The sequence below is a fragment of the Musa acuminata genome, unplaced genomic scaffold (genome assembly GCF_036884655.1).
Source record: "Musa acuminata AAA Group cultivar baxijiao unplaced genomic scaffold, Cavendish_Baxijiao_AAA HiC_scaffold_417, whole genome shotgun sequence".
In the NCBI taxonomy this organism is placed as follows: domain Eukaryota; kingdom Viridiplantae; phylum Streptophyta; class Magnoliopsida; order Zingiberales; family Musaceae; genus Musa; species Musa acuminata.
In genome coordinates this window covers 909,657-920,402 of record NW_027020665.1, presented here as the reverse complement: position 1 = coordinate 920,402, position 10,746 = coordinate 909,657, and the positions used below count along the sequence as shown (strand labels likewise).

The 10,746-nt window shown below is 40.9% G+C and overlaps 1 long non-coding RNA gene across 1 annotated transcript; it reads right to left on the bottom strand.

Annotated features, from left to right (window-relative positions):
• Nucleotides 1-1,472: 1,472 nt before the first annotated feature.
• Nucleotides 1,473-10,518, bottom strand: LOC135658843 (uncharacterized). The gene is made up of 2 exons (XR_010505622.1): nt 6,378-10,518; nt 1,473-6,304 (listed from the first exon to the last, which is right to left on the bottom strand). It is a non-coding gene; the product is annotated as an uncharacterized LOC135658843 (long non-coding RNA).
• Between the last annotated feature and the right edge of the window lie 228 nt (nt 10,519-10,746).

The window sequence follows — 10,746 nt, the reverse complement described above, 5'->3', positions numbered from 1 at the left end:
GTAAACGGAAGACTAAACTAGGGAGTAAAGAGAGGCAGGTTTAGAGACATAAGTTGAAGAATAAAAGAAAGGAATAGCAGTCTCATCAGTAGTAGTGGGTTTCCCAGTTGCTAGTTAAGGTCTTTTGTCGGTAGTGCATTTCCTATCTATATAGTAGGTAAGCCTTGCCGGCACGAGTTGGTTTCTTTATATGCAGATAAGATATTCAAAAGCACCAGTGGAATTCCCCGTTGATAGTTATAGTCTTGTTATCGCTAGCTCAATTCTTAGTTTGCAGGATGCTTCTTCTAGTTGTACGAAACAATAAATACATAAGGCGAGAAAGTAGCTGGATACTAATACTCTCCTTCCAGGAAGAAGTCGAAGGATTGGAATTTGGAGTTGAAAAACGAGAGACAGGGGAGAAAAGCTAAGATAAGGTAAAGCCGCAACTCACTACCGCCGAAAACAGGAGTTGTTATAGTGAAGTCGTTAAAGCATGCCTGTGCCCTTAAGTCATTGGGGTAACTAAACTAATGACTCTAGGAACTTGACTCTACTATACGAAGAAAGTCAACTATACTATACTACTCGGTGCGAGGGTTGTCAGTTGGGAATAAATCATATGGTAGCTAAGTCAACTAATGAAGAATGAAAGGAAGGAGTTTTAGTCGTTAGCTTCAACCCTTATTGCCCCGCCCTAAAGTCTGACCAAGCACACTAGGAGAGGTAGCCTACCACTAAAGCCTTTAACTACTAGGCTAGGCCATGCCCTCCCATCTTAGTCTCCCATCTTCTATAACAAACAAAGCCAAGCCTGACTTACAGCTTTGTAGCTCCTGCCTGAAAGTTGCCCGTTGCTCCATATCATCCTTAATTGAACGCCCGTCTTTGAGTATTACTTACTGCCTAGACAGGGCTGACTTTCTCCCCTGTAGTTGAGTATGCCTTGCCCGTATAGAAGATAGCCTTGCTTCCGCACTTCACTATTAGGCTTAGACTTATCTCCTAAATTCGAATTCTCCTGTTTCAACCTTCCCCTTACTCCCATCGATTCTTTAGTTCGATTGTTAGGCTTACATTGCATCTAAACTTTCACTGATGACAACAACACTAGTTCTAATAACTGGGGAGCCAACTCCGGCTTTAGCGCATCTGAGCCTTCCTCTCTTTTCTTTGATTCTATCTTTTATTATATATCATATTATTAAATGCACTACTCTGTTCACGTATGTAATATTCTCTTCTATCTTATTAGGGAAACTCTGTCTAGTCTCACAAGGCTAGTTTCTTTTCTGTTGAGCGATAGATCCGTTATGCTGGTGTTGAGTCAACATCATTATTGTAAGTTAACATCATGATAATAAATAAACATCATTCTTCTTATCAGACGTACCTCTCCTCGCGACCACAATCTCATTCTTCAAGTCCGCTCATTCTTTAAGTCAAGTACCTAATTAATGGAGCAGACCCCGGGCATATAAGGTACCTCGTTCATTCATAGGTAGGTCGTTGGTGCACCTACTCATTCTATGAACCACCATTAACTCAGTCATTTGAGACCAGAAAGAGAATAAGTAGAGCTGTGGTTTGGACTGCTTTTTGCCCTATCAAACTATTACTGGAATTCTGATTAGTAATGGAAAACCTATATCTTGAATTGCATAACGAAACACATACCTATTGATTGAAACCAAACCCTAGTATGGCACGCAACAAAACCCTACATGCAGCCAACACACAAAACCAGGGATCAATATAAGCAAAGAAAGAGTTATGTTCACTTAGCACCGGAACAAACAGATCTCTCGTTCAAAGAAAAAGAAGCTACCTTTATTGATACAAAAATAGAGAAAGTCATCTCGGTTTTCACCCCTGTTACGCTAAGCAAACTACTCGCAAATAGAAGAGAAATAGAATATGAGAAAACCCATTATAATAGAAGAACAAGGAATACGGAATTCCGGAATGAAAAGTACGAGTAACAGAACGAGAGACATTAAAGTAAGGCTAAGAAGAAAGATATTGAGAATGAGAGAAAGCAATGGCTGGCTCAAAGACTGTAAGAGCAGGCTTGTTGGCAGTAAAGCGAGGTTCAAGGCAAAGAGAGGTAGTTTTCAACTAACGAGCGAGGGTTGATGTAAGTGGTCTTAGAATCCAAGTTCGGGTAGTGGGGCCTGGTTTCTAGGGTAGTGTTCCTTTCTTGTTAACATTGATTTCAGCCTTCTACTTATGAGTGGAATTCCCTGTTTTGAGCTATAGCCCTGCAGTCGTGGGTGTATTCTTTATCACTAGATCGGATTAGCCCACTAGTGGAGAAGCCTTGTTATCATTTTCAGGATTTCCTTAGTTGGGGGCGCCCCTTATTCTTTTGTTATTTCTTATGCCTATAGATAGTAATCCTGAGAAGCACTAGTTTGATTCGTAGTTTAGAGCTAGTTTCGTTAGGCACTATTTCTTTATTCTAGTGCGAAAAGTCAGCCTAACAATCGAACTCAAGAGTACAGGTAAGCATCGGCGAGCTCATAAGCGGCAGTGTGAGGCTAGATCTAGATACAGTAAGTCAGGACAGGCCAGTCAGTGTTCAAGAATAAGAGTGCAGGGGGGCAGGCTCTTTCTTTGGCTTGTTCGTTGCATTCCCGGCCTATGAAAAGGAATTATGACTTTAGATAGAGCTCAATTCTTATTGACAGTGCTGTTGTCGGTGAAGAAAAGGTGGAGTTCCCACGGTGCTATAGTTTCATCCAATTCAAGGTAGAGGCACTATAAGAAGTTTCGGGTGCTTTACTTGATTTGCTTGTTTGTTTATTCACATATAATAATACTCTAATGAATTAACATATAATAATACTCTAATGAATTAACTTCTCAATCTGCTAGAGACCATTATTCAGTCAGAGTCATCGTGGGTGCGAGCAACAACAATCAATGTCGTAGGAAAACCCATTCTGAAATTCCCCTAGCTCATTCCTAAAGTAACATCAATCAATATCCTATAGTAAATCACAATATATTCTACTCAAATCAATAAGTCCGTGCTAGTTGTCAAGGTAGGGTAACTCATTCTTTTAGTAACAACAATCATTCCTTTTCTGGTGCGCAAGGTAGGCTCTCCCTCCTTCTGGCGGTAGGTTCACTAATTCTTCAAAGTGGTTAAGCGCATTCTTTAAAGTGGAACAACTCATTCCCAGAGTAAGACAACTCCGTCTTTGAGTAACATAACTCAGTCTGTGTCTGATTGGTTCAATTGTAATCGCACCTACTCGGCAAGGGAATCATTATGAAAGTCAAAACACATAGTCCTGGAAGAGCACCTATCAGTCCACGAGCAGCCACGAACTCATTCCTCAAGTATAACATAACTTAGCCTTCCATTAATATAGCCCATTCTTTAAGTAACATCAACAAGTCTGTCTTGAGTAACACATCAATAAGTCTGTGTCTAGTTGGAAGGTGGGTTCCCTCGGTCTTCACAATCCATAAAGCAAAGCAAGGTAGGGCTATTCATCACTAATTCTGGTTTTGGGTTAACCAATTCCGTAAGCGAGCGATCATTCACCATCGTCCGGGCGCGTCGAAGGTTTCGTTCCCCGATAACAGTTAGTTGGATAACTCATTCTGAAAGTGACATCAACAGGTCTTTGTCTAGTTTGGTAAAGTTATACTAGTATAGGAACTCAATCTAGTGTCTAAGATAACGGCTCCAAATAAAGAACTGTAGTAAACTACTAGGAACAATAATGAAACATTACCGAGGAGCCTCCCCTAACTCCATAGAAGGAATAATCGTAATAAGGAATTGGACACGACCCTGATAGACTAAACTAGTGACTCGGGAGCCACTACTACTTCCCCTAATACGTGAAACTGGGAAAACCCCAACTCTTATAGAAGCTAACTACTCCACTTATAGAATGGAATTAACAAATAGTAATCCAACACGGGCTAACAAGACTTGAGCTCAAAAGGAGGAACTAAACTACCTATTAGAAGGGTGCCTCTATGCTTTCATTCCCGCACTGCTGTCTTTGAATTCTGAGATCGCTGCTAACAGGACTCGAACTAGTGCTTTTGAGGCTATAGTACTTTATCTTATAGTAAAGAAATCCACTGTGCCTAACGAGCCTAACTAGTAACTGGGTGGGAATCGAACCACTGTCAAAAAGACGGAAAGCCTACCCCGGATAGACCGGACAAGTAACTCAAACTATAAGGATCTAACTATCAACTTGGAATGAAAACAGTGCTTGTAGGAAGGAAACTATACCATAAGAGACCGCTTCTATTACGTACGAGACCGGGCAAGTTACTACTAAATCAAGCTCTGAAGCAGAAGACCAAAGCTCAAACAGGAGAATGCACTTTAGGGGTTGGGTTGACGACACCCCTTCGCTTGTACTATTCTTTCTTTAATGCCGGGATCGAGCAATGAAGGGAGAGGTTTTCCATTACTAATTGGAATTCTGGTTATAGTTCGGGAAGGTCCGTTGGTAGTATGTGGTTCGTTAAGGTCAGTTTAGAGGTATGGTTCGGGGGGTTAGTTGGTATTGGTAGTCTCACCCATGTGTTACGCATAGAAGGTTAGAGTAAATAAACCAACAGGGCTCCTGCCGCCGAAGGAACTCCTATACTAGACTCACTCTTTCACTCCTCCGATGAGAATCCATCTTGAACTTACCTCTTTTCTTTCCTCAGTCAACTTAAAGAATTGATAACTATTCTTATTTACCGCAACTCTGGATGTAGTTATAGGTAGGCAAGGGAACCAACTAGTGCACAAAGTTCAGTTCATGAGTGGAATCGTACTCAGATGCAGAGGTTCAGTCATGAGCTGGATCAGAAGATGTAGAAGAAAAAGGAACAGAGTATAAATAATAAGCAAAGGAATCCTTCGTTCGAGTGAAAGTAGCAAAAGAATAAGACCCTATTGGCTTTTACGCTAAGAGAAGCATCAGCTGTATCAGAATCCGTTCGATATCTCGGTATTGGCGGTTCAGAAAGTGAAGTTAGAGTTTAGTCTGCAAGATCAGGAGTAAGAGTGGGAACTGTGTAGGTAGAGTGCAAACTTTGTAGTAGTTACTTGGTAGATCCGGATCTGGGGTAATAATAAAGTCAATACAGGGTTTGTTTGAAGCGAGGTCTATGCCTAGGTATAGGTCTACTTCATATGAGTCCATTTATGTTCGCCTAGTACGAGCTGGGCGTATTCTACCTTTTTTCTTTCTTGTGGTATTATACCAGTAGTTCTAGTGTTATCCTTACTTCTAGAAATGAAGTGGAATAAGAAGCAAAGAATTCAGAATCCGATGTTTGTTCGAGTGTTGTCGTATATATCAGATCTTTTTTAATGCCCACATGGAGGTGAAGTTGAAACTAAAGTAAGGGTGGTCTCATGCCCGCTCATTAACGCTAGACTCGCAAGCCCGCAACGCAAGTAAAAGATGCAATAAGGTATAGAATGATTATTGGTAAGATTGCTCTCTCCGGTAAGAAGGTATAGAATGATTATTGGTAAGATTGCTCTCTCTGGTAAGATTCCTCTGTTATATGACATGTGCTCGAAAGATGATTTGACTGTTTGAGTTTGACTCGGCGCTTACGGAGCTACACTCACACTAGGATTACACTCCACTTCGATTCTAGACAACACTTCGCCTTCGCATTCCCAATTCCATTCTGCAATTCATTATGTCGAACAAAGTACAACAAGACAGCACAGGACTTACGGGGTGTGGGGCGCGCGCTCTTTCTCTTTTCCGCTTTTGTTTGGTCTAGGTTCGGTGCTTGTGCTGCTGTCGGTGTTCTAAGCTATAGACCAGCTTTTTCTCTGGCTTTTTCTCCTTATTCTGATTCTGCTCTACCGAAGTTAAGGGTTGGGAATAATCTTATTAGCGTAAACTTACTTATAGAATTTGGTAAACCACTTGTGAAACTCATATCATAGGATGAGCTATCAGAGGAGTTGAACAGAGGCAGAAATCTTGAGACGAAAACTCCCCACTCTATAGCTAAGGCAGAACTGAGACGTCTTCTCTACTTCACTCCGCTATGAAATTGATAGTTAGTGCTACGTGGGACTGCTTGTTCGTGAGGTGGATGCTGGCTTACGACCCAGGAAAGGACTATTCCCACTAACTAGCGATTCGCCCCTTTAATAGAATTGCATTACCCTGCTTCCTAAAACCGATGCCTTAGCAATAAAGTAATATTAGAGAAAACTGGCAAAAGGGTTAAGGCTAGACGCACCTCTTCCTGTTTCTGACTGGCTCTCATGCTGCGAAGAAAGCAAACTTAACTAATCCTGCTCGCTTACCAGAGAGCTAACCTATGAGAGAGATTCTTTTACTTTGGGAAGAAAGCAAACTTAACTAATCCTGCTCGCTTACCAGAGAGCTAACCTATGAGAGAGATTCTTTGACAACAGACAGACCTAGCAAGGTAAATACGGCTTAAAGAACGGCGCCTCTAAGAGTCACTTCTTACCTATCTCTCTCCTTTGGGTTAACTCAGATCTTTCTCCTTCTTTAAGCTAAACCTCCCAGGCGGCCTTTCTTTGGGAACCCATGTTGCCTTACCTTGCTGCCCAGGTTACTGCTTACCAGAGATTGGTTCTCTCGGCGGGTTTCTCAAGTTCCTTTCAGCTGCGGGCTAAGCTAAATAATAGGGTCCCGAGGAGAGGTTGAATGGCTTCCACGATTGGATGAGAAGATCATACCTAAATAAGCCAGAAATTGATCCGTCGCCGGAAGACGATCCTACGATTACTCTTCCAATCCACCACGTCTGAAATAATCTCTATTCTTTATATGACCTGGAAGGAAGAGGTCTACCTCCATATAGGCTATAGGAGAGTGCAGATGCATTCCTTCAATTGACTCGATTGGTAAACTAATCCATGAATGGTACGAGTACTCAGACTGTCTTACTAGTCAATGAGTATATCCCTAGACTCTGACCATCTACTAAGACCTCCAAGAACCATTCTTCTAACCAGGCTCGGCTCCTACTAACTCATAGGGAAGACCAATTCACTGACCACCTGACCGAGGGTGAAAGCGTAATTCAATTGTTAGGCATCAAAAGCTAGATTAATATTGGAATATTTGAAAAGAGCAAGAAGACGGTCTATTCCCAAACGTCTGCAAACCAAAGACTGGCCAGGAGCCGATACTTGACTGAGAGAAAAACTAGTCCAAATGGTAGCTGTAGCGAGTGAAACTCATTTGAAATTCCAAGTGGACTTCGACTAACAAAAAGAACCTAACAATAGGGGATGTACTATCTTACTCTTCTTCAACAATAGGGGATGTACTATCTTACTCTTCTTCAACAATAGGGGATGTACTATCTTACTCTTCTTCAACACGATAAGATTCCATACCATAGCTCGGGTTAGGGAGGGAGTTCAAATCGGCGTCAGCAATAGTTAGGAGTCATTCTTCTTATGGAACAAACAATGCAGTGTTAGAGTGGACTTTTCTTATATCATGTGTGCACTATATATATGATTTTCTTACTTGCTTGAATTTGAGAGCGTGCTACATATAGAATCAAGTAAACAACACTCCCTTGACGCTCCATTACGGAATTAAGCGTTAGTCATACCATTCATTACGGAATTAAGCAGAAGAGAAGCAGAAACAGAAGAAATAGAATAACCTTCAGCAGTGCGGTATAAGGGTGTTGGCTTGGCGCAAGTGAGGGAGCTGTACCCGGAGTGGGAATTCTTTAGTCAGATTAGTACTAGTATACTATACAATACGAGCTTCTCTCCCTTCATACAAATAGTACAATAGGTCGGTAATTCATCTACCCTTAAAGAGTACTACATTGAAAATATACACCCTTTAGAAATAATCATTTGATTCGATAACCAAAGACACTTTAGTTAGGTGACTTTACTTACTTTAGTTAGGTTACTTTACTAACAGTAGTCCGGGGTTACCTTACAATCTTCTATATTTTTTGTAAGGCTATCAAATCTTCTTTCTCTTTCGAGTTAGGTTAAGCACTTATATCAGGCAGGTTACTTTACAAGATTCTATATTAGAGCAAAAGGAAGGCTATCCAATCTTCTTTCGAGTTAGGTAAGTAAAGCACTTATATCATGTGTGAGTGATATTCCATTATTAGTACTAATATTGAACAAGCTGTGAGGTGACTTTACGCTCTTATATAATATGGTTTCCCAGCCAGGTAAAGGAGAGAGAAAACCAACTAATCATATGGTTTCTCAGCCAGGTAAAGGAGAGAGAAAACCAACTAAGCCGACATAGCATAGAGTTACTGAGTCAAGTTAATCAACTACATCACTTGTCTACTCAATTCCATTCTATAGTTCCGGGGAACAAGCAACGGCAGCCCTAGTAGATTCATAACTTCCTACCGGGGCGCTTGCTAAAGGAGTATTCAATGATGACCGCCCTGGTGTAGAGCTGCAGTGCAGGGAAATTCGTCCAATAAATAGACTCTCAAGTTTACTTAGACAAATGCTGCATACTTTCTAAAGTAAGGAATAGCTGGAACTGTGGAAAGAGAGTATTTTCGGAATCAAAGAGAAGAGCGGATCTGAAAGAGCAAAGACCTATTCTTGTCGGTCAACAAATGAATGTGACTTGTGAATGGAGGCAGCTTTGAACCTTTCCTTCGAGTCAGGAGAGGACTACCTTACAGTCAATGCTTTATAAACAGAAAGATTATTGACATTCATATTGAAATGGCAGGGGAAGGGCTTTCCGCTCGTGTTAGCACAACTGCTTGTTTCTGGAACTCACTTCACTAACGCACAAAGTATTTCTGAACTCACTTCTGCTATTGTATTGAGCTTATTGTTTTCTTGTTCCCTTGTGCTCCTCTCCTTTTTGAAACTACCCGTGGTCTTGGCTTGGATAGACGTCTTTCCTCCATAGTGGCATGGCGAGGGGAAGGGGTTGAGTCGGACCATATACCCTACATAGAAGTGAGGACTGCGTCATTGAACTGAAATCCAATTTCTTTCCTTGTCAGCCTACCTTAATCCTTATCATCCTACCTTAATCCTTATCATCCTACCTTAATACTTGTAATCCTACCTATATAATAGAGAAATATGGTTTCTTAAGCAAGTGTTATTAGAGAAAATGCTTTGATGTCGATACAAGCAACTAGAAATCATCCAATGTGGAAATGCAGTATATAAATGGGCATGAGATACAAAGAGCAAAAGCTTATTCCATGAATTTGGGGCCTAAAAAACAGGAGATTGAAAGGATGTATGGCTCTTATCTGCTATATCGGATAGAATGATGAAATAAGAGAAATAAGGGTGTATGGCTAATAACTAAAGATATGAGGAGCTACTTAAATGGAATGATAGTAGCAGAAAAAGAGAAAGATAGTTGTTTAGCACTCTCTCATAACACTAGGCATGTTAACTCTCATCAAATGGGGTTCTCTAGTTTGTCATCTTCATTGCATCCTTGTTTCTCAATTCATATCTATGTTCCAAATGTAAGAACATGGCTTCTCTTTGCAAACTAGAAAAACTCTATTTCTCCTATTATTTCTCTTTCTTGTCCTTGAGACTAGTAGTGATGGCAACAACGAAAATGACAATGACAAAGTGGTGGAGCTGGATTTGTAAGAGATTAGAGATCCTATGATTTATTATAAGGAGAATCCGTAAGAGATGCTTGCTACGTGAGATCAGTAATAGAGGAGATGCTTGCTACGTGGGATGAAAAAAGAAGAAGAAGAAAAAGAAATGAAAAGTGGTAGTTGTTGGAAAAGTCAAAGATGCTAAGTTACCAGAAGGGTATAGGAGGCAGTGCTGAGCTACGCAACAATGAATGATATTGGGCGGAAAACTGCTATGGAAGAGTCGCTTTAACTCTGTAGTGTAGAAAGAGGTGCATAAGCAAGAGAATCATATTAATAAGGATGGAAAGTCGACTCAAATGGACGGACTGGACTGTTCGACAGCAGAATATCATTTGGAATGCGAAGGCTAAAGGAAGCTGAAAGACAAGTCCTGTTCTCCTCCTAACGCTGATACGAAGATTCCTAACGCTGAAGAATGGAAGAGAAGATTAGACCAAATCAATCACCACGTAAGCTAGAGTGTTTTGCTTGTTCGGTGTACTTTCATAAGAGAAGGAAGCCCAACTCCATAAATGCGCTAAGTGATCCAAGTCGTGTGAGGATGCAGGCGCAAGTAAGAGGTAAGCCGCATAAGGTGTTTAAAGAGACTCCGCTGTATCAGAAGCTGGGCCCCTACTCCGTTTCAAGATAAGAATATGGATAAGCTGAGGGATCAGAGGCATTATAGGCAGAATAAGGATTAGGATCATCAGCAGAATGCCCAGTTCCTGTTTCATCGGATTAAGAAGATGATCTCAATGCAAGTAGTTTCATCGATAGTTTCATCCTATTACTATTACTATGTAAGAAGCCCAGAATCCAATTACTATTACTATGTAAGAAGCCCAGAATCCAACTTGTCTAGTAGTGAAGTGACTTGCCTGCTTGGTTAGTAGTTACTCGGTGACTGATCGGCAGGTTAATAAGAATCTTCTTTCTTTGTTGGGGGGTGGATGTAGAATCAAATCAAGGAGAGTGAGTTTGCTGGTAAGGGAAGTAAGACCAAAAGCAAGTAGCGGTAGAACGAGAAACAGTAGTTTGAGTTTGATAGCTAGTGAAGGTAGGCTTAGAGCCCGGTGGAATAAAGATGAGTATCCAGTAGTTGTTGATTTAATGTCAGTCGCATTTGCTTGTTAGGAATAAGATTTG